General features: G+C 41.3%; 1 protein-coding gene across 3 annotated transcripts in view; it reads left to right on the top strand.

Annotated features, from left to right (window-relative positions):
- KIRREL3 (kirre like nephrin family adhesion molecule 3) overlaps nt 1-22125 on the top strand; it is a 952985-nt gene that overhangs the window by 592877 nt on the left and 337983 nt on the right. The gene's annotated exons all lie outside the window — the stretch shown is intronic.

The following is a 22125-nucleotide window of genomic DNA, read 5'->3' as shown; positions in this document are numbered from 1 at the left end:
GTCATTTCATACTATAGATATTTATTTATTTTTATTTACAGCATTTATATTCCGCCCTTCTCACCCCACAGGGGACTCAGGTCGGATTACAGTGTACACATATATGGCAAACATTCAATGCCAATTTTAACATACAACATATACAGACATACACAGAAGCTATTTAACTTTTTCTGGCCAACCAGGGGAGCTGTCGCTTTCATCGTCTATCTGCGACACTGATGAAGTACTTCCGCATTCCCCGCATGCTTTCTTTGCTGGAGTGCTTTGCTGGAGTCTTTTTTATGGCCTCATAAATTAGTTAATTTAGCCTCCCCACACTTTAAGGTGGTACCTAATTTTCCTACTTGACAGATGCAACTGTCTTTCAGGTTGCAAAGGTCGACAACAGGCTACACAATTGGTTGGAAACCCACTCCAACCCGGGCTGGCTTCGAACTCATGACCTTTTGGTCAGAGTGATCTTAATGCAGCTGACACTCAGCCGGCTGCATCACAATCCTGGTGCACCTGTAAATATTGTAAGGCAATCCTCCGGCCTGTTTTGGGGACTGTATAAGAATTTTAAGAGACCAATACATTAACCCTGACCCAAAACCAGTTGCTAATGTCCATTGTGGTATGTCTTCAAGTAGTTTATATGTTATTGTGATCTTAAGGTGAACTTATCATGGGGTTATCTTGGCAAGATTCATTTGGCAAGGATTTGCCTTTGCCTTCATCTGAAACTATGGCTTGCCCATGGTCACTCAGTTTGTTTTTATGGTCAAGCAGGGATTCAAACCATGGTCTGCAGTTGTAGTCCAAAGCTCAGGACACAATATCATACAGGATTGGTAGTTTCAGTTACAGTTGACCTATTTAATTTATTGCTGAATTTTACGTTCCACATATCCCAGGTACTAGATAAATTCCAAATGAGGGATCTGGGAAAACCATTTCTGAGCATCCCATGCCTAAGCAAGCCTTATGTAATTCATGGGTTCACCATAAGGCTTTCGATCTTTGATATGTTGTTTTAAATTATGTTAGATTTGAGTTTGTTTCTTGTAAGCCACACCGAGCCCTAGGGGAGTGGCAGCATATAAGTTTGAATAATAAATAAATAAATTTAAAAAGTCAACAGGTAACTTGACAGTGTATATATACATATGCTAATCAACAGTAACTTGACAGTGTTAAATCATATAAATTTCATTGATGGTCCTATTTTAGTTGGTAGTAGGAATGGGATGTGAGCCTTTGAAAGCCAGTAGTATCAGCAACTTAAGAAAACCTTATCCTGTGAGGAAATAGCATTTGATTGCTTCCACTGACATTTTTTCTAAGATCTACAATGTGTTCTCAGAAGTGCCTTAAAAATTATGCTGGTTCTTTGCAAAATAGCAAAATCTGCGGATACTTCACTTCTTCACTTCACTTTATTTCTTAATTAGTCGCTCTCCACCAAGGTGCTCCGAGCGACTTACAATCTAAAATAGCATTTACACAATATAAAAACATTCAACATAAAAACATTCAACAGTGACTATTTGGCAAATTAGATCTGATTACTTAAATGCACAACCAAACAGCCAAGTCTTGAGCGCCTTTACAAAAGGTCACAACTCCGACATTGCTCTAATGTATGGAGGCAATGAGTTCCACAGAATTGGAGCATAGGTCGAAAAAGCTCTATGCCTTGTAGCTTCCAGGTGTACCTCCCAAGGGGCTGGTATGTATAGGAGATTTTCCTGGGTGGATCGAGGTGATTACTGATGGAGAAAAGGAATGAGGCGGTCCCTAAGATATAAAGGTCCTTGGCCATTTTGAGCTCTAAATGTTATGATCAGTATCTTGTAAGAGATCCGATGTTCTATTGGTAGCTAATGCAGTTGTTGCAGAATCGGTGTAATATGGGATCGTATAGATGATCCCACTAGCAGCCTGGCTGCTGCATTTTGGACCATCCGAATCTTCTGGGTTGTTGACTTTGGAAGGCCGGCATATAAGGCGTTGCAGTAGTCACTTTGTGGTGACTGTTGCGTGGATTACTGTTGCCAATGCTTCTACTGAAAGGTAGGATACCAATTTCCTTGCCTGGCGAAGATTAAAAAAGGCCTGCTTACTTATGGCAGTGATCTGGGTCTCCATCGTCAGCGATGAGTCCAACACAACCCCAAGGCTTTTAACAGTGGCAGACGGAACCAGAACTTCCCCATCGAAATCAGGCAGAGACTGGATTAATTCTGGCGGTTGGATACTAGTAAAGTTATTCCCAAAATACGAATTCTGTTGCATGATTAGTTATATCAATCAATTTAAGAATGCCATCTTCACCAATAAATGTGGCCAATGACCAGCTGAACTGACATTAAGGAGCTGGAACTATGAGTAATCTATCCTTTGTCTCTCTAGACATGTTGAAAAATATCTAGGACTATTATCACCTTGGCCTAACTTTAGGCTGCCATTATGGCTATTTTCCTAGATCTTGTGTCTGCCGCCACTCCACTCTTGCCCTGAATCTCCTCCTTTCCTCAGTTGCCATTACAGACACAAGATTTTAGCCAGAAGAGCTGTTTGGGTGTTGAGATTGTGATGTTGATGGATCCCTTGAAATCTGCTGACAAAAGAAAGTTCTGCTAGCAGATGGGTAATTCTGCAGTCTTGAGATGTTTGTGCCTAATCCTGATACCCTACAGCTGGTGCATCTTTGAGTTAGGGTTGCAATGGGCTCTCTAAAGAATTTTGATTAGGATTACTAATACTTCAAACATAAACAAATATTTCCATATGTATAAGCACAAGATGACACTCAACTATGTCAGTATAATGAAAAGAACGTAAATAGCTTGGCACAGGAATAATAGCAATAGAACATGAATTTCATTTTCATATTTGTAACATGCATAACAGTATATTGAGCAAGTGCTGACCTTTATATTTAAGAGGTGTATCTGTGATATATTTGCATACGTTTGTGGTTGTCTTTCTGCTGGCAAGATAGTGCCTCCCTCTGTATCTCTAACTATCACCCAATTCCCAGACTTGACAGAAGTATATTTGGGGGAGGGGGCAAAACTGATTAAGAAGTATCTGTTTTACTGCTGGCATTTAGATTTATAATAGCTTCTGATGATTCTGGGTGTATAAATCAGCTCTTACAGAAAGAAGATTTATGTATAAACACGCACACAAAATATACCATTGAAATAACCCCCTGCAGCTCCTCAAAGCTGAGATGTTATTATGATTGAAAATGTATTTATCAGTGGAGTCTGTGTATGTAAAAAAAAAAAGAGAGAGAGAATGACAGTTGAAGTTCATTCATTGGAATTTCTATGACTAGTTCTTCTTCAATATCATAGACATATGAAGGAAACTTGCCAGTGAATTGTTAGTGTCAATAGAGAGTACTAGAAGATCATGATCTCAAAACTGGAGGTATGTTCAGCTTCTGCTGCCCAACATATGGGACTGAATGAAAGACAGAAGACAGGATTATTATTGGGTGATTGAGGGAAGAGAAGAACAAGAGGTGTCCCAAGGATGGACTAGAAGAAGGGTCAAGGCCGTGGGAAGAAAATCTTCTCATTTCTGAAATTATTTACTTTCCTGTTGTCTTCTATTTCCTTGTTTTTCCATTCATCGTTCATTACTGCTGATCAAAGCTAGAGTGACTGAGATGAGACATATGTGCTGAAGTGGGTAGGGGTTTACTGTAATGCAACTCATAATATCATAAAGCCACTGAGTCTGTCAGCCTTCCTGTGCTTTGCTAGGAATATGTGCCTTCAGCATGCAGTTCCCATCATCCTTCACCATTAATATATGTTTACACCCCTACACACATCCTCACACAAAGGAGGGTGAAAATTCTAGAAAAATTGCTATTACCTTTTCTCCCCCGACTTCAATTTTCACCAATTACTCTTCCAAAAAGTGAAGAAAGACTAATATGTGGGCTGCTGTCATAGAATCATAGAATCATTCTGGGTTGGAAGAGACCTCATGGGCCATCCTGTCCAACCCCCTGCCAAGAAGCAGGAATATTGCATTCAAGCACCCCTGACAGATGGCCATCCAGCCTCTGTTTGAAAGCTTCCAAAGGAGCCCTCACCACACTCCATGGCAGAGAGTTCCACTGCTGAACGGCTCTCACAGTCAGGAAGTTCTTCCTCACGTTCAAATGGAATCTCCTTTCTTGCAGTTTGAAGCCATTGTTCCGTGTCTTAGTCTCCAGGGAAGCAGAAAACAAGCTGCTCCATCCTCCCTGTGACTTCCTCTCACATATTTATACATGGCTATCATATCTCCTCTCAGCCTTCTCTTCTTCAGGCTAAAAATGCCCAGCTCTTGAAACTGCTCCTCATAGGGCTTGTTCTCCAGACCCTTGATCATTTTAGTCGCCCTCCTCTGGACACATTCCAGCTCGTCAATATCTCTCTTCAATTGTGGTGCCCAGAATTGGACACAATATTCCAGGTGTGGTCTAACCAAGGCAGAATAGAGGGGTAGCATGACTTCCCTAGATCTAGACACTATGCTCCTGTTGATGCAGGCCAAAATCCCATTGGCTTTTTTGCTGCCACATGACATTGTTGGCTCATGTTTAACTTGCTGTCCACGAGGACTCCAAGATCTTTTTCACACGTATTGCTCTCGAGCCAGGCATTGTCCCCCATTCTGTATCTCTGCATTTCATTTTTTCTGCCTAAGTGGAGTATCTTGCATTTGTCCCTGTTGAACTTCATTTTGTTAGTTTTGGCCCATCTCTTTAATCTGTCAAGATCATTTTGAATTCTTCTCCTGTCCTGTATTGGATAACAAGCTACCAAGGCCAATATGCATCCTACCACATGGGATTTCTAAATATGTGACACAAATAGGTAACTTAGAGCCCTCCAGAGATTTGAGAATTTAGTTCAGAATACCTATAATCTTGTACTCCACCCACCATCTACATAGACTCAGCCTGATCACAGTTGTAACCCTAAACCTATGGAGAGCATCTTGTTGCCTATTTCTGAATTAGGGACTCCATATGTAGACTTTGTCTTGATTTCATGGGAAGGAGGGGACAACTGTCATTTCAAAATCATTGTTTAATGTCTGTGGCATTAAATTTAAATTAAATTAGGATTTAGTGGTGGGCGGCTGAAGTCCTGTACTGGAAAATCCACAATCAAGTCCATATTCAAAAATCCTTTTTGCCAAAATTAACTGAAATGTGTGCTTCTTATTTACTGGTTCATTACATGCTGATTCAGCCTCTTGGTAGGTCATTATTTGAGCACTTCATTATTCTTGAGGTCCATTATTTGGTCAGCTCATTATCCAAACTGCTTGGCACTCATTCCCTTTGTAAGTTCATGCCGCGTTGCTAGTCAGGCCCAGGTTTCAAATTCTGCAAGGGATTGATTAGTCAACCCGGAGTGCCACGCAGAGGAGAGAACACAAATGACCAATTGAAGCCCTTTTTCAAATTAGAGGGAATATTCAGGCTATCAAAGTGATGCTGAAGTAAAGGGTAAAGAGTCAAATGGATGACGGATTTCCTTTGTAAGGGAGAGATCTTGATGTGATAAGAAAATGATTTGTACTGCACTGGGACTCTGCAGCTGAATATACTTGCTTTGGTATAAGCCCCATAGTAAGTTGTGAATTGGTCACTGACTTCTCTGGATCTAACAGCTTTCTCTGTAGATGATAATAAAGACTACATTTTCTGCCCTCTCCTCATGGCCACTTGTTGTTGTTCATTCGTTCAGTCGTCTCCGACTCTTCGTGACCTCATGGGCCAGCCCACGCCAGAGCTCCCTATCGGCTGTCACCACCCCCAGCTCCTTCAAGGTCAGTCCAGTCACTTCAAGGATGCCGTCCATCCATCTTGCCCTTGGTCGGCCCCTCTTCCTTTTACCCTCCACTTTCCCCAGCATAATTGTCTTCTCTAGGCTTTGCTGTCTCCTCATGATGTGGCCAAAGTACTTCAACTTTGTCTCTAGTATCCTTCCCTCCAATGAGCAGTCGGGCTTTATTTCCTGGAGGATGGACTGGTTGGATCTTCTCGCAGTCCAAGGCACTCTCCAAACTTTCCTCCAACACCACAGCTCAAAAGCATCTACCTTCCTTCGCTCAGCCTTCCCTAAGGTCCAGCTCTCACATCCGTAGGTTACTACAGGGAATACCATGGCTTTGACTATGCGGATCTTTGTTGCTAGTTTGATGTCTCTACTTTTTACTATTTTATCGAGATTGGACATTGCTCTCCTCCCACATGGCCACTAGGTACTTTTAAAATTACTTCTGCCACCACAATGCTACCATAACCAGTTACAGTGGTCAATAGAGGCTCAGGCTTAAACTCTTATTTTTTGAGCATGGCAAACAATTGCTGTGATCAAGAAGAAGGTATTTTTCTTTTATTATTCAAATTGAAAAGGAAGGGTTAATATCCCAATCCTTTACTTTTACTAAGTTCTTGAGACACTTGTGACAGCTGTAGGCATTATTTTGTCCAAACAAGATAATCTCCAGTGCTCTTCTGACAGATCATTGGCTGGCTTTCTTTCTTTCTTTCTTTCTTTCTTTCTTTCTTTCTTTCTTTCTTTCTTCTAAGAATCTTGTACTCCACCCACCAGGCTCAGTCCTTGCCTTGTTTACATGATTGTTTATCCACAAACGAAAGAGTGGTGAACCAAGAGGCTTTGATCTCGCTGGGGATTGTTGATTCTCTTTCAACTCCTTTCAGCGCTTCGAGTTGCCCCTTGAATGTGGAAACAAACCAGAAGATGAAATTATTTCAGGGAACATGGCAATAGGAAGTCTGAATTACATTATTTTTAAGATACTTTTTCTTGCTTGAAGGTGAAATCTACTTCTCTACAGAAAGTGACAGATAGATATATAGTGGGAGAACAAGGCCAACTATTGTGTGCTACTCCATATAGTAAAAAATTGTGTTTGGTAGCATGGTTAAGTGGTTTGAGTGTGGAATGTGGACTCTTGGAGACCTAAAATCCAATACCCACCCAGTTGTGGAAACCCAGTGAGTGATCTTGGGTTAATCACAGCCTCGACCCTAGAGAAAGTCAAAGGCAGACCCCTTCTGAAAACAGTTTGTGTACCCCTTATCTGAAATGTTTAAGACCAGAAGCATTTTAGATTATTTCCCCCAGATTTTGGAGTGCCTACATTTGGATATAGGTATCCAGTATTGGAAATGGGACATGAAACTCACTGGGTTGTTGTAGGTTTTCCGGGCTATATGGCCATGTTCTAGAGGCATTTTCTCCTGACGTTTCGCCTGCATCTATGGCAAGCATCCTCAGAGGATGGATCCTCACTACCTCTGAGGATGCTTGCCATAGATGCAGGCAAAACGTCAGGAGAAAATGCCTCTAGAACATGGCCATATAGCCCGGAAAACCTACAACAACCCAGTGATTCTGGCCATGAAAGCCTTCAACAATACATGAAATTCACTTTTTATATACACCTTTTTAAACATGGTCTAAGGGCAATTTTGTACAATGTTTTTGATATTTCCGTGCATGAAACAATGTTTGTGTACATTGAGCCATAAGACAGCACAGGTTTTACTATTTCAGCCACCCATGTGTGCAATTTTTGATTTCGGCATGTTCAGATTTTGGAATTCTAGATAAAGGATTGTCAGCCTGTAATAAATCTTGCCAAGGAAAAGCTAGTAGAGAGTTGGGTTAAAGGCAACAACAATAGCATCAACACAGAGCAAAAGCCCTTTTCTTTCATCTAACCTCCCAGTTTTAAGCACACATTAATGCGCACATACCAGTACAAATCGGATTCTACGTATGTTGAGCATGTCCTAATCTTGTTTGGGCACTATGAGCCATTCTTTTCTTCATTTTTCCTATCATGAACTTTTGTGTGTATTTCTTTCCAAATGCTTTTGGAGCTGCCTAAGGTTTGCTATTTTGTCTGCATTCTGTCCACAGTTGGAATCAGGCCTGAATCCTGTTGATATCTTATATGTGCTTAGGTTCCTCTACAGAAGTGTTTGGGCATTTTTGTCTGAAGAACAGCTAAATATATTTCAGGGTTGCAGAAGTGAGTTGCCATTGTACTGCCATTTCATATGTTATGCATTGCACGTGAATGTATATATGCATGGTGTATGGTTGTGTCTTACACATGGAGCATTTCAGTTGCATATATGGTGTATTGCAGGGGTCCTCAAACCTTTTAAACAGAGGGTCAGGTCACCGTCCCTCAAACTGTTGGAGGGCCAGATTATAGTTTGAAAAAAACATGGATTCCTATGCACACTGCATATATCTTATTTGTAGTGCAAAAACACTTAAAACAATACAACTGAAATGGCAGGGGAAAGGGTTTGAGGAAAGGAGACACAAAGAGAGGTCCTGGAGGTCTGAAAAGCACGGATTTATTACCAGCCGGGGCCCTGGTGTGGACTCACGCCCTAAAAGCAAAACTAGAGCAAATGATAGAGGCATTGACTGAGCCTTTTATAGTCTCCAATGGAGTCAAACAAAGAAACATACTACTACATACATTAACGTAATTCCTACGTCATCTTAGCATCATAAGAATATCAAGTTCTACCTTCCAACACGCAAAAAGGCATGTCTGTGTATTTCTAGGAGCAGCCTGCATCCATCAGTCAAGATGCCCACTTTGAGTTGTCAGGAGCGAGGGGGGATTGGCTCCTTCCTTAGAGCCTAGTTGTACCAGCTAGGATGGGCTTATCTCCTGGAATGTAGAGATAACATGCCCCCCTTCTCCTCCCTCTTGCCATGCCTTGGACACAGCTTGCTTGTCCTGTTAGCTTGGGTTTCTTTCTATACACACAGAGAGCCTGATTTTTCTATGCATTTCAGTGTTTGTAAAGTACTTACAATTTTATGCATAAATCAGTAAATATGTATTTTCCAATATCCTCATCACAAAAATTAAAATGAAGAACAATTTTAACAAATATTAGTATTTCAATGGGAAGTGTGGACCTACTTTTGGCTGCTGAGATAGGACTGTTGTTGTTGTTGTTGTTGTTGTTTTTGTTGTTGTTGTTGTGTGCTTTCAAGTCATTTCAGACTTAGGTTGACCCTGAGTGAGGGCCGGATGAATGGCCTTGGAGGGCCGTTTCTGGCCCCCGGGCCTTAGTTTGAGGATCCCTGGAGTATTGGCTCAGTTATGCAATGTTGCCATTCAGCACAACTATTGTGTATCACAATGCATGACACTCTTCACATAGATTCGTGCTGCATGACCCTGATACAGTATGTTAGCTCGAGTTTTCTGTTACCCTATAGAATTCCCATATGAAATTCTGTTTACCTGCTTGTCTTCAGTGCCATTTTCACACTTCCTCCAGTAAATATGAATTCTCTCTCTTTACTGCTTCAGCGGCTTCACTCCACTAACTTTCACTTCCTCCATTTTCTTCCCAATGAGTCAAGACATGCATATCTGTAATGAGCTTATTATATTTTAAAGCCTAGGAGTAGGACCATTTACAGCATATTAGCAGCAGATATGGTGTCTCTAACAGTTGAGGAAGTTACGCTGGAAGGTTTTCTTGTGGAATTTTATGACTGCATGTCTTGCATGTCAGCCTATGGTGCACTCCAAGGGGCCTTACCGCATGGGCTTGTCCAAAGGAAAGGCCATTAACACGCTCAGGGGAAACCAATAAAACAACAAGAGGAAAGTGGATAATGGAACTTGGGTCGAGGGAATAATGTTCTCCCCATCAAAGTTCCATTATAGCAATGACGCCATTGCCAGAGGCAGGCAAGGTTGGGGACGGCATCGACGTCAGAATCAGCAAGAAGAAAATTGTCTCTTTTCTTATTGCTGGTAGTGATACCAAGGACTGGGGACCGTGCAGTGACTGGTAATGAGACCAGGCATCTCCCCCACTGTCAGTGATTTCTCTTTATTTACAGGGGTTCTGGCTGCATTTATAGAAGGCAGTGACACTGCTGTGGATGTTTCTGGGGGATACGGCTCAATAAAAGTGTATCCATGCCTGATATAAAACTAGCCTGCCCTACAAACAACCGGTAGCTCTGTGTCCACAAAAAATAAATTATATGCTTCTGTGTGCAAGCAAAAGGAATGAAGCTCTGTCCCAAAGCTCCTCTGCCTGGGGAGTTGGGCTTGGAAGCTTTCAGAGACCTCTTTTGTATCATAGCAAGAAATACTTCAAGTTCAAAAGAAAGCTGGAGCTGTGCGGGGTGATATTGTCTATATATTAGATTACTGCCTTTGATGTCTGGGTCTGAAAACAGGAACAGATTGCTGCGAGCAACTCACTGGTGTGATCATAGCACATTAGAAATACAAGATCTTCAGAACGTATTAGCTATACCTGGATAGAAGAGTGTAGGGGGAAAGGCAACAAATGGGATATATGCAAGAGGTAATAGAGTAGAACATGCCATCTTTTCTTCTGACAACCATTTTCAATGAATCCGATATACTTATAAATAAGAGTATTGATTGCCATTTATTATGGCTGGGCATGATCTAGCCAAAGATAAGCCCTTTTAAGTCTCATTGATGGAACAGTTAGGCATGCGCTTAAACCTCTGCTGTAGAAATCAATGTGATTTAGAAATGCTTAGCAGTGACTGGCTTGTGTCATTTCCAAAAGAGCTTTCTGCAACATTAGCTGCAACATAGAGAAAAAAATTAAGCAAAATGGAGACATAGTGAAAACCTTTCCAAATTTTTTATACTAATAAATACTCAAACACTCAAGATGTCTTCCTCCTAAGGCAGCTCCAAGCTTCTATAGCAAATGATTCAATTGCTTGTTCCCTGACATCATCCATGGCAATACTCAAATGGAATCCAGGAAGCCATCTTCTATGACGGCTCTTTAATCATTGTTTCTAGAACACAAGGGGACATTTTCCTAAAAGTAAAAGAAGTGGTGTTATGTGATTGATGAACCTCATTAATGTCCCCCAGCATCTCCCACTACCAAAACTGACCATTGCTCTCTGGCATTGTTAGGATACACTGGGAGATGCCCATCATTCACAGCTTTATTGGAAGCAATAGGGCAGTTTGGGCTGGATTTGGATAAGTCCAATTTATGCCCCATGGCTTATCAACATCTCCCACCACCATCATTTTCTTTTTTTTCAATGTACACATATTTGTACATTAAATATGTATATACAAAGTACATATTATCTTAAAATCACAGTCTGTGCAAAAATTATTTCCATGAGGCAAGAGATCAGGTGGGCAACATTTACTCCTGAACTGCAAATGCCCCTAGAGCTGTTTTTTTCTGACCTTTAGGCCCTCCATATTCTCTGGCAAGTTCTTGGTGGTATGGGCATACCAAATCACCTTATCTCTCTCCTGAGGAATCTGTATAAGACCAAGTAGCAACAGTAAGAACTGACCATGGAACAACAGACTGGTTCAAGATTGGGAAAGGCATGCAGCAGGGTTATATACTCTCACCCAACCTATTCAACTTGTATGCAGAACACATCATGCAATGTGCAGGGCATGACGAATGCAAGGCTGGGGTGAACATTGCTGGAAGAAACATTAACAACCTTAGGTATGCAGATGACACCACTTTGATGGCTGAAAGTGAGGAGAAGCTGAGGAACCTTCTAATCAAGTTGAAAGAAGAAAGCGCAAAAGCTCAATGGCTATGAGGTCGGAACACTCACAGCCCCAATCAAATCGCCTATATTGAAAGGACAAAGTCTTCCTTTTGATGCCAAAGGACTGGTTTGAAGGTGCTTAAGATTCCTCAATGTCGTCCAGATGAGCTGGGCATGAAGTATGAATCTTAAGGGTATAAACCTGAGAATTGGTGGTAAGAAATGACTTGATCAAGGGCTTTGAGCCAAGCCTTTTGCACGTCCATTTGTTGAGCTTTTTTGGTGGAAGAATGAAAAGGAAAGCACTATCCTCCTCCCTAGGAAGGAGTGGAGCCAAACAATTGAGCTGGGGGAGCAAGCTCAAAAACAACATTGATAGACAGCTGTAGATAACCAAACAATTCAACTATATATTTACATACAAGTGGCGCCAGTCACGCCGTCACACAATCCTCGTTTTGACACAGCTACCAAAACCACTCTTAACCACTGCAACTCTATGATGGGAGGATGGAGAGGAGAAAGCCAAGCAAGGATTAGCAAGACTATTGTCATATAATAATAGTAATATAATTATTGAATATTAGAACTGGAACTGCAAGAGCCACTTAGACTTGCCATGCAGGAACACTCAACATGAGCACTCCTGAAAAATGCCCCCTCCATCTCTGTTTAAAGACCTCCAAAGATGAAGAGTCCACCACATTTTGGAACAAGCCATGCCATTGTTGAGAAACTCTTCAAGCAAAGATGTCCTTCCTAACATTTGGTGGATTCTGTTTTCTTGCAATCCATTGGATCATATTGTAGTCTATGGAGAAGCAGAAAAATGCTTGTTCCATCTTCTGCATGATAACCCTTCAGATATTTAAAGACAGCTATCATGTCTCCCCTCAGTCTTCTCTTCTCCCAGCTCCTTATGTTAATCCTTATAAGACTTGGTTTCCAGACCTATGATAATCTTGGTTGCCCTTCTCTGCCAGTGGAGAGTCTTACTGACTTCCTCCTTCATTGCCTCTGGTGGGGCGTTATATGGCTGTGCTGGGGAAGGGACAAGAAAGAAAAGCGGAGAGACTTTCTCTCACCGGTGAGAAGCTACACAATTTTAGAAGCCATCACTGCATGGGAGGGAAAACTGATTAAATTATTTGTTCTTCTTTGCAGGAACAAATAACCGAAACCAGCATGTCCTCAGCCTTATCATGTGAGACACACCACTAAGCAAAAACAGAACAAATAAGAAAAAAAAAACGTTTGTCTGTTTAAATTATATCTCAGGAAAATGTGTTGGCTTAAAAATAGGGAAAGAGGAGACAAAATGTGTTTTATGCACAAAAGAAAATAGTGTACTTTATTCAAAATGAATCTTTGCAAAAATGCACCTTATACAGAAAAATTGCAATCTGCACAGAAAAAATGCCTTTTTGCAAATAAAATTTCCTAAAATAAGTCATTTATTTTAATTTCTTTATTGAACAATTTTCTGTTTACATAAAATAATGGGGATTTTCGGGGAAGGAAAAACTAGGTAAGGAATGGGGGATGGGAGGGGAGGGCATGGGAAGTAGGTTAGGGTTTGAGGGAGCGGATAGGATTCAGGGTAGAGGGGTTAGGGTAGGTTTGTTGACTTCCCGTCTTCTAATTCTTGAGAGGTTTCATCTTCTTTTATCTCTCCTTCTTAGTATGATCCTCTTCTTCTTGTTCAATTAAATGATTGTAAAAAAAATCCCTCTTAATTTTTATATCTGTTCCGTCTCCCAGGAGCCTGGTTTGCCTTACCTTACAGTCGCTTGAAGTTGCTCCCTCTTGCATTTTCTCCCAGGGCTGTTGCAGCTCTGCAAGAGCTCTGAAAGTTAACAGTTTCAGAGACTGGAAAGCCAGCCTGCAGGCCTCTTTGCAACTATTGGCCTAGAGAGCAGCTCTTTGGGTTTAGAGCCTGCCCCTTCTCCTGGGCTTGAGATCTCCATTTTGGAATCTCCCCTGCCTTGTTAGTTAGAGAAGGAACTTCAGATGTGCTGGTGGTTGGTCAGATTAGCTCTGGAAAAATCATTATAAGTACTATTGAGAACTAGGTAGGAAGATTGAGATAGATATTGAGGAATAAATAAAGATAGTTATTGAATATTGAGATAGATATTGAGAAATAGATAGAAAGATTAAAATAGTTACTGAGATATTGAGATATAGATTGAAGATATTAAGATATTAAGACTATTAAGATACTATAGATAGCTAAGATTGATTGAGTAAGTTATAGCTGATTGAGAAATTGAAGATTGAGGTATTATAGATAGAGAAGTCTACTGAGAAATTGAGTTATATAGATATAGTGTCTTCACTGCTTCATCTCCAGAACTAACCTTAAGCTATAGATTTGGGGGGAAAAACCCTGCTTTTTTCTAACCATGACAGCTTAGGGTTAGGGTAAAAAGATTCCAGAATCTTATCTGCCATTCTGTGGAAAAAGTCAATTCAGTGTCTGGAGGAGAAGAGAAAGAAAGAATATTTCTGTGGTTTCATCTATTGACTGTTTGTTTATACCTTTGATGAACTGTGCCAAGTCTGCAAGGACTTTGAAGAATAAATATCCTTTTTTTGATGTTCAACCTTTAATAGTCTCAGTTGCTGAATATCTCAAGCTTCCAAAGAAAGACACTCGCAGTTCGCTCAGACATAGAGAGCAGCACATCTTAGTTTATTTTTATAATGTCTGGGTGTAACGGCACAATATCCAAATTAACATTTTTCCTTTTTCCAAAAATCTGATCAATAAACTCCAGTCTGCTGTTTTTTTATTTGTTGTTGTCTGAGTTGATGTGTCAGATTGCCTATTTTTCTGTTTTCCAACAATTTAACTAACCATTCTTTTCTAGTTGGGGTTTCTTTCCCCCTCCAATATCGGGCGAAGACTATTCTGGCTGCAGATGTTATGTAGCTAAAAAGGATATCTTTGCTTTTGTCCAAATCAAAATCAATAATCCCTAGTAAGAAGTACTCTGGTTTAATTGGGAACTTAGTTTCGAGAATTTCTTGGGCTGCCTTATGTATTTCTTTCCAATATTTACTGGTTCCTTCACAACCCCACCACATATGGTGAAATCTTCCTCTTTGTTTTTCACATTTCCAGCATTTCTCACTAACATCTTTATAGCATTTTGAAAGTTTTACCGGTGTTATATACCACTAGCCGTCCCCTGCCACATTTTGCTGTGGCCCACAAGGGGGTTCTGTGTGGGAGGTTTGGCCCATTTCTATCATTGATGGGGTTCAGAACGCTCTATGATTGTTGGTGAACTATAAATCCCAGCAACTACAACTCCCAAATGTCAAGACTCTATTTTCCCCAAACTCCACCAGTGTTCATATTTGAGCATATTGAGTATTTGTGTAGAGTTTGGTCCAGATCCATCATTGTTTGAGTCCACTGGTCTCTGGATGTAGGTGAACTACAACTCCAAAACCAAAGAACACTGCCCACCAAACCCTTCCAGTATTTTCTGTTGGTCATGGGAGAACTGTCTGCCAAGTTTGGTTCAATTCCATCATTGATGAGGTTCTGAATGCTCTTTGATTGTAAGTGAACTATAAATCCCAGCAACTACAACTCCCGAGTTACAAAAGCAATTTTTGTGAGTGAAAGACATACATTGGGTTGTTAGGTGTCTTGTGTCCAAATTTGGTGTCAATTCCCCCAGTGGTTTTTGAGTTCTGTGAATATCACAAACGAACATTACATTTTTATTTATATAGATTGGTAAATTTCCGAAAATAAGTCATAATGTATGAATAGTATTTAAAACATTATGGATAAATCTTTGTGTTCTTGTTCAGTAGTGAGAAAAATGAAATTACTCATTTTGGCATGCAGGAATGAAATGTGTGAAGATGTCTATCCCATTATCCACTGACAACCTTGCATCCTCTTTTTTTAATTTTTCTGTAAAACTTCCGGTTCCTGTTCTCTTTTTCATCTTCCTTGTCAACATATTTGGGACTGTTTCCATTTCATTGTCTCCAAAGTGTAACTTCCTATCTTTTCTTTCCCAGGAAATATGCTAATTCTACATGCCCAGCCTTTAACTTTGTGCCTGCCTGCTAAACAAGAAGTCCCCAAATACTGTTCTCATTTGTTTTGTTTTGTTTTTTGAACTGCTGCCACTCATGCCTAACAACAGCTTGATGGGTTTGAAACTGCCTTCATTTCCCTTTCTGCAATGAAGAGAAAGGCAGCCCTTTAATTAAATATTTAAGAATGTGTCACATAGGTTTTAGATCTACACAGTTAAATGTGGTGGAAATAGATTGTTCCATAAGCCTTTGGAAGTCCAATTCTTTGCACAACTGAGCCTGTAAGGATCATTTACCTTCAGTGCCTTCTGGGGACTGGAGTTTTGTTCCTAGAGAAATGGTAAGGGATATCCCCAGGAAATCCATGCCAACGTTTGGTACTTTTGCTCATTTGCTTGCTTGCTTGCTTCCCAGGATGGAAGAGTGCATTCCTCTGTTTTCACAGTACTCCAAGTCTTCAGATAAGACAGCTGATGGATCTCTCACTCTAGGGCTAGTGAGTAGTAATTGAAAGAATATTCATTGATATGCAAATGATTTGCACAAATGGATTGCCTAAAGATAAGACATTTGACAGTTCAGGGTCTATTATTTGTAGGAAATGAATATGATTTTGGGTGGCTCCCCTCCCACACACAAACGACTTCCTGTTGGAACACTTAATATGGAATGGAGCCCCCGGTGGCGCAGTGGGTTAAACCCCTGTGCCGGCAGGACTGAAGACCGACAGGTCTCAGGTTCGAACCCGGGGAGAGGCGGGTGAGCTCCTTCTATCAGCTCCAGCTCCTCATGCGGGGACATGAGAGAAGTCTCCCACAAGGATGATAAAAACATCAGAAATCATCCGGGTGTCTCCTGGGCAACGTCCTTGCAGACGGCCAATTCTCTCACACCAGAAACGACTTGCAGTTTCTCAAGTCGCTCCTGACACAACAAAAATATGGAAAATATTAGAAAAACGTTATAATACACTTTGTAAATAGTCAGACCTCCAGCCAGTTTTGAACTGCATTTTAGCGCCTGTGTAGAAACTGTCTTCCAGTAGTTGTGCTGTCTTCCAGCACAACTACTGGATGTTCACCATAGCATTGCACGGAAGACCTAGACAAGTGTTCTCTCCAGGAATCTTGAGGTCTTCCAGAACAACCCAATGGTTTGTAGTGGAGATTGACTGTGTCAAGTTGTGCTGAAGAACCTAGAGATTCTTAGAGAGAACATACTAATTTAATCCATGAATAGTCTAATCCACAAAAGTAATATCCCCAAATGCAAAGAGTTGACTTTACTAGGAACCTCCCTATGTAAATCATCCAACTAGCTACTAATTCTTTAGGATTATAGTCTCTATACTCGCTTGGAGTGCCTCCCATGGCTTGTTGTGAGTATCGAGAGGCAGGGCTGGCATTCAGGAGCATTCAGGAGCCACTGCACATAGCACATGCAGATGCACAGTATTTATTTTGCATTGCACGCAGGCATGTGTGCAATGGTGGTCCGCGAGAAGAAATTCTCATGGTGGTCCGCGAGAAGGCCTTACTGGTACATTATTTAAACTGTTATGTTTATTCATATCATGATCTGATCACCATGTTCAATATATCCCATATGCATGGGGGTATTGGGGTAACGATACAAAAGGTTTGCTAGGGTAGACCCTCTTTCACTCAGACTCAGCCCCCCCCCCCCCCCCCCGAATCAAACTCGGCTCCCCCGAAACAAAATCCTGGCTACGGGCCTGATTGCATGTTAAACTTTAACTGTTCCATTGACACACACTCATACACACCAGCAAGCCTTTGACGGCTAAATTATTTTTCCTCTCTCACCACTGTCTTTCTTCATTCAAATTTCATAATGTTTTTCCATGGTTGTATTCTAGTAAATGTTAATTTCATTTCATTATCTGTTAGCTGTCTTAGAGTCTGAGAAGTGGAAAGGCAAAATGAGGGCGATGTATTGTAATTGTACATGTAGATCCACATTTGCTTTCTAAATATTAGCGGCATGCCGCTGATGGGTGAGCCAAAGTCAAAAACATGTGAAGTCAAGCTAGAAAACACTCTCATTCGCTCTCTGGACTCCCTGAGCCCCATCTTGGGCTATTTAACAGAATTTCAGATACCAGTTGAGCAGCAGTTATGGCAGAATGGATGGGAAGGTTTAACCCTCATTTTCCTCATTATACCCTTCTAGCATCCAAGCTGTTGTATTGAACACTAGGGGACAGCTAAACAGTACAAATGTAAGGAAGACTGGGGAGAGGATTTTAGTTTAAATCTTGCCTTCACTATAATCTTTCTCACCATGTTGTTCAGTTGATTGATAGGTTAAAATGTAAGGAGCAAGGAAAGGGGTGAAGGAAACAACAGCCTTCTTTTACAGCTGTTTTCCTATGGCTCAACAGGAGCAGTTGAGATGGTGGTGGGAAAAAGATGGGAAAATGTAAACTTTCTTTCTACCTGCTCTTCCCTTCACTGCCCCTCTTTTTAGGGGGAAAACAACTAAATCAGTGGTTCTCAACTTTCCTAATGTCACGACCCCTTAATACACTTCCTCGTGTTATGGTGACCCCCCAACCATAAAATTATTTTAGTTGCTACTTCACAACTGTCATTTTGCTGCTGTTGTGAATCGTAATGTAAATACCTGGTATGCAGGATGTATGTTCATTCATTAGACCAAATTTGGCACAAATACCCAATACGTCCAAATTTGAATACTGGTGGGGTTGGTGGGGAGGATTGATTTTATCCCACAGGAGTTGTAGTTGCTGGGATTTATAGTTCACCTACAATCAAGGAGCATTCTGAACTCCACTAATGATGGAATTGAATCAAACTTGGCACACAGAACTCCCGTGACCAACAGAAAATTCTGGAAGGGTTTGGTGGGCATTGACCTTGAGTTTTGGAGTTGTAGTTCACCTACATCCAGAGAGCACTGTGGACTTAAACAATGATAGATCTGGACCAAACTTGGCACGAATTCTCAATATTCCCAATTGAGAACACTGGTGGAATTTGGGGAAAACAGACCTTGACATTTGGGAGATGTAGTTGCTGGGATTTATAGTTCACCTACCATCAAAGAGCATTCTGAACCCTACCAATGATTGAATTGGGGCAAACTTCCCACACAGAACCCCCATGACCAACAGAAAATACTGTTTTCTGGTGGTCTTTGGCAACCCCTCTGACACCTCCTTGCGACCCCTCCAGGGGTCCCGACCCCCAGGTTGAGAAACACTGAACTAAATGGTACATGGAAGGAGCAGAGATTTGTAAGGAAAGGTGAGGAAGGAGGTCATACATGGTGGAGTTCAGGAGAGGCAGCTAGTAAAGCCCAGTATGCCAGGAGTTACTATTCCAGTGTACAGCTGTCCCTCCACAGTTGCAATTTTACTTTTTCAGATTTTATTATTCATGAATTTGATTTAAAATGTGTTATCTTGAAATCTCTAGGCCTTCCACTTTGACTCTATGGTCAATTTCCTTCAGTCATGCTGGAGGATCTAGAGCAGGTGTTTCTCAACCTGAAGGTTGGGACCCCTGGGGTGGGATCACCAAAGACCATCAGAAAACAGTATTTTCTGTTGGTCATGGGGGTTCTGTGTGGGAATTTTGGCACAATTCTATAATTGATGGGGTTCAGAATGCTCTTTGATTGTAGGTGAACTACAAATCCCAGCAACTCCCAAATGTCAGGGTCTATTTTCCCCAAACTCCACCGGTGTTCACATTTGGGCATATTGAGTATTGGTGCCAAGTTTAGTTTATATCCATCATGTGTTTGAGTCCGCAGTGCTCTCTGGATGTAGATGAACAACTCCACCAGTGTTCACATTTAGGCATATTGAGTATTTGTGCCGAGTCTAGTCCAGATCCATCATTGTTTGAGTCTACACTGCTCTCTAGATGTAGGTGAGCTACAACTCCAAAACTCAAGGTCAATGCCCACCAAACCCTTCCAGTATTTTCTGTTGGTCATGGGACTTCTGTGTGCCAAGTTTGGTTCAATTCCATTGTTGATGGAGTTCAGAATGCTCTTTGATGGTAGATGAACTATAAATCCCAGTAACTACAACTCCCACTTGGCAAAATCAATCCCTCCTCACCCCCACCAGTATTCAAATTTGGGTGTATTGGGTATTTGTGCCTAATTTGGTCCAGTGAATGAAAATACATCCTGCATATCAGATATCTACATTACGGTTCATAACAGTAGCAATATTACAGTAATGAAGTACAAACAAAAAAATTATGGTTGGGATCACCACAATCCCCACCACATGAGGAACTGTATTAAGGGGTTGTGGCATTCGGAAGGTTGAGAAACACTGATCTAGAGAGAAAACACTTCTCTAGTATTATTCAGGTCCTTCATTACTATTCTTTGGTTGACTTCCAGTTATGTTAAAAGACTTAGACATTCTTAGAAAGATATTCTGTTGGGTATAAACATAGCAATTTCTTGAATGATTTTTCACTTTCATGGGGGTCCTAAGCCCTTAATCCCAACAAAATTTGGAAAGATGGCTGTACAATACGTGTTCCTTTGCTATTATCTAATTGACTCCTAAAACTGGCAAGTTTCCTTGTAACCCATCTAACCTGGGCCCTAGCCAATGCTGAATCAAAATCAAAAGTGGTATGTGTCCTTGGTACGTCTCATTGTATCTGCAGGTCTTCTCAGGTTATCCTGTGAAACCCGCTCATCTAAATGATCCCAAAAGTTCAGCGATGGCTCATGCTTTTTCCTTCCGTATTTCTCTTGTCCATGACTTCTCCACTAGAGTGTATCCTCCACTTAACATAGACAATGGAGCTTTTGTGTAACTTAAGATGCATAAATCATTTCCTACAGGCAAAGGCAACCCATTCATTCTTCACAAAACATCCCCCTTGGCTCCATACTACACACGTAGTTATGTTTAGCAAGCTGAGCTGTGCAGGGAAATCTCCTGGAACCCACCAGAGGCTTCCTTGCTACCTGGCATTTAAAAAAAATGCAAGAGCTTGCTAATTTATGATCTGTTTAACTAAGTTGGAGTATTAATTAAATAAAGCAAGAGTCTGATTAGGACTCAAAGAGCAGAGGGAAATGGAGGGGGGAAATCCAACAGCTTCGGTACAAAATTGCAAAGCAAACACTTTGGTTGTAACCACTGGAGGTTTCCCTCAGGTCTTCCATCAAAGCACAAAGCAGGGAGGGCGAGGATGAGATGTGATATAGCCAACAGATGTGTGCTGTTAAAATATGCATCTGCCAGCCGAGCAGTTTAAGGAGCCAGAGGGCTACCTTGTAGATCTTGCTGCACTCATGGGACCGTGAGTGAATTCCAGGCCCCGCTAGGCAAGCTGGGGGTTGCAGACACGTTAATTAGTGTTGAGTTTCCAGATCTCAGATGCAGCCAGGCAAATAAAAACTTTGAGCATAGCAGTTGCATTGCCATGAGGGAAATAAAGGAGTGTGGAGGAATGAGGGAGAAGGAAGGTAGAAGAGCTGCTATCCCTCTGAGAACAGATCTGACAAGAAGAAGCATAGTTCAACGCATGAAGGAAGTCACTGGAAGGGGCAGGAGAATTTCATGAGGCCCACTAGTGTGGAAGAAGATCTGGAGATTCTTTTTTTGTTATGTCAGGAGCAACTTGAGAAACTGCAAGTCGCTTCTGGTGTGAGAGAACTGGCCATCTGCAAGGATGTTGCCCAGGGGACGCCTGGATGATTTTTTGATGTTTTATCGTTGTGTGGGCTTCTCTCATGTCCCCGCATGAGGAGCTGGAGCTGATAGAGGGAGCTCATCTGCGCTCTCCCCGGATTCCAACCAGTCTTCAGTCCTTCCGGCAGAGGGGTTTAACCCACTGTGCCACCGGTGGGGGGTCCTGGAGATGCATCTGTGGTATATATTTAGTGCAGAGAAACCCAAATTCCATATTTCTAAATAAAGTGAGAGAAGTGAAGAGCAGATGCCAGCTACACTGTCCTCATATTCAACATTTTGCATGCAGCAAAATGACCCCAAATGACAAATGTTTGGAGGGTCTTTCTTTTGCATGTGCTACCAGTACCAACTCTTCTTGATCTCAGTACTATAGGCAGAAGTGACTTGAGTTGTATATAAAAAATCTTCCTCCAATCTTGTGAGAGGAGGAGCACTTTGCTCTCACTTTTGTAGCTTTGGCTACATATTATGGGATCCTATGGTTTGTAGTTTGCTGTGGAACTAGAGTTCTTTGGCTGAGAATTATAAATAACCCTCTCTAAACTTCAAATCCCAGGATTTCATAGCATGTTGCCATGATAGCTGAAGGCAAATCATAGCACTATAACTCTGCAATGTGAAAGGATTCTCATGAGACCACTAATTTCTTAGAAACCTGTAATAAGACTTGAGTTGGGCTTTATATAGGCCTGCCTCATGTGTACTGTTCTGTAT

Source organism: Anolis sagrei, chromosome 7 (genome assembly GCF_037176765.1).
Source record: "Anolis sagrei isolate rAnoSag1 chromosome 7, rAnoSag1.mat, whole genome shotgun sequence".
Classification (NCBI taxonomy): Eukaryota; Metazoa; Chordata; class Lepidosauria; order Squamata; family Dactyloidae; genus Anolis; species Anolis sagrei.
The sequence above is the reverse complement of the archived record's forward strand: the minus strand, read 5'-3'. Positions and strand labels throughout refer to the sequence as shown.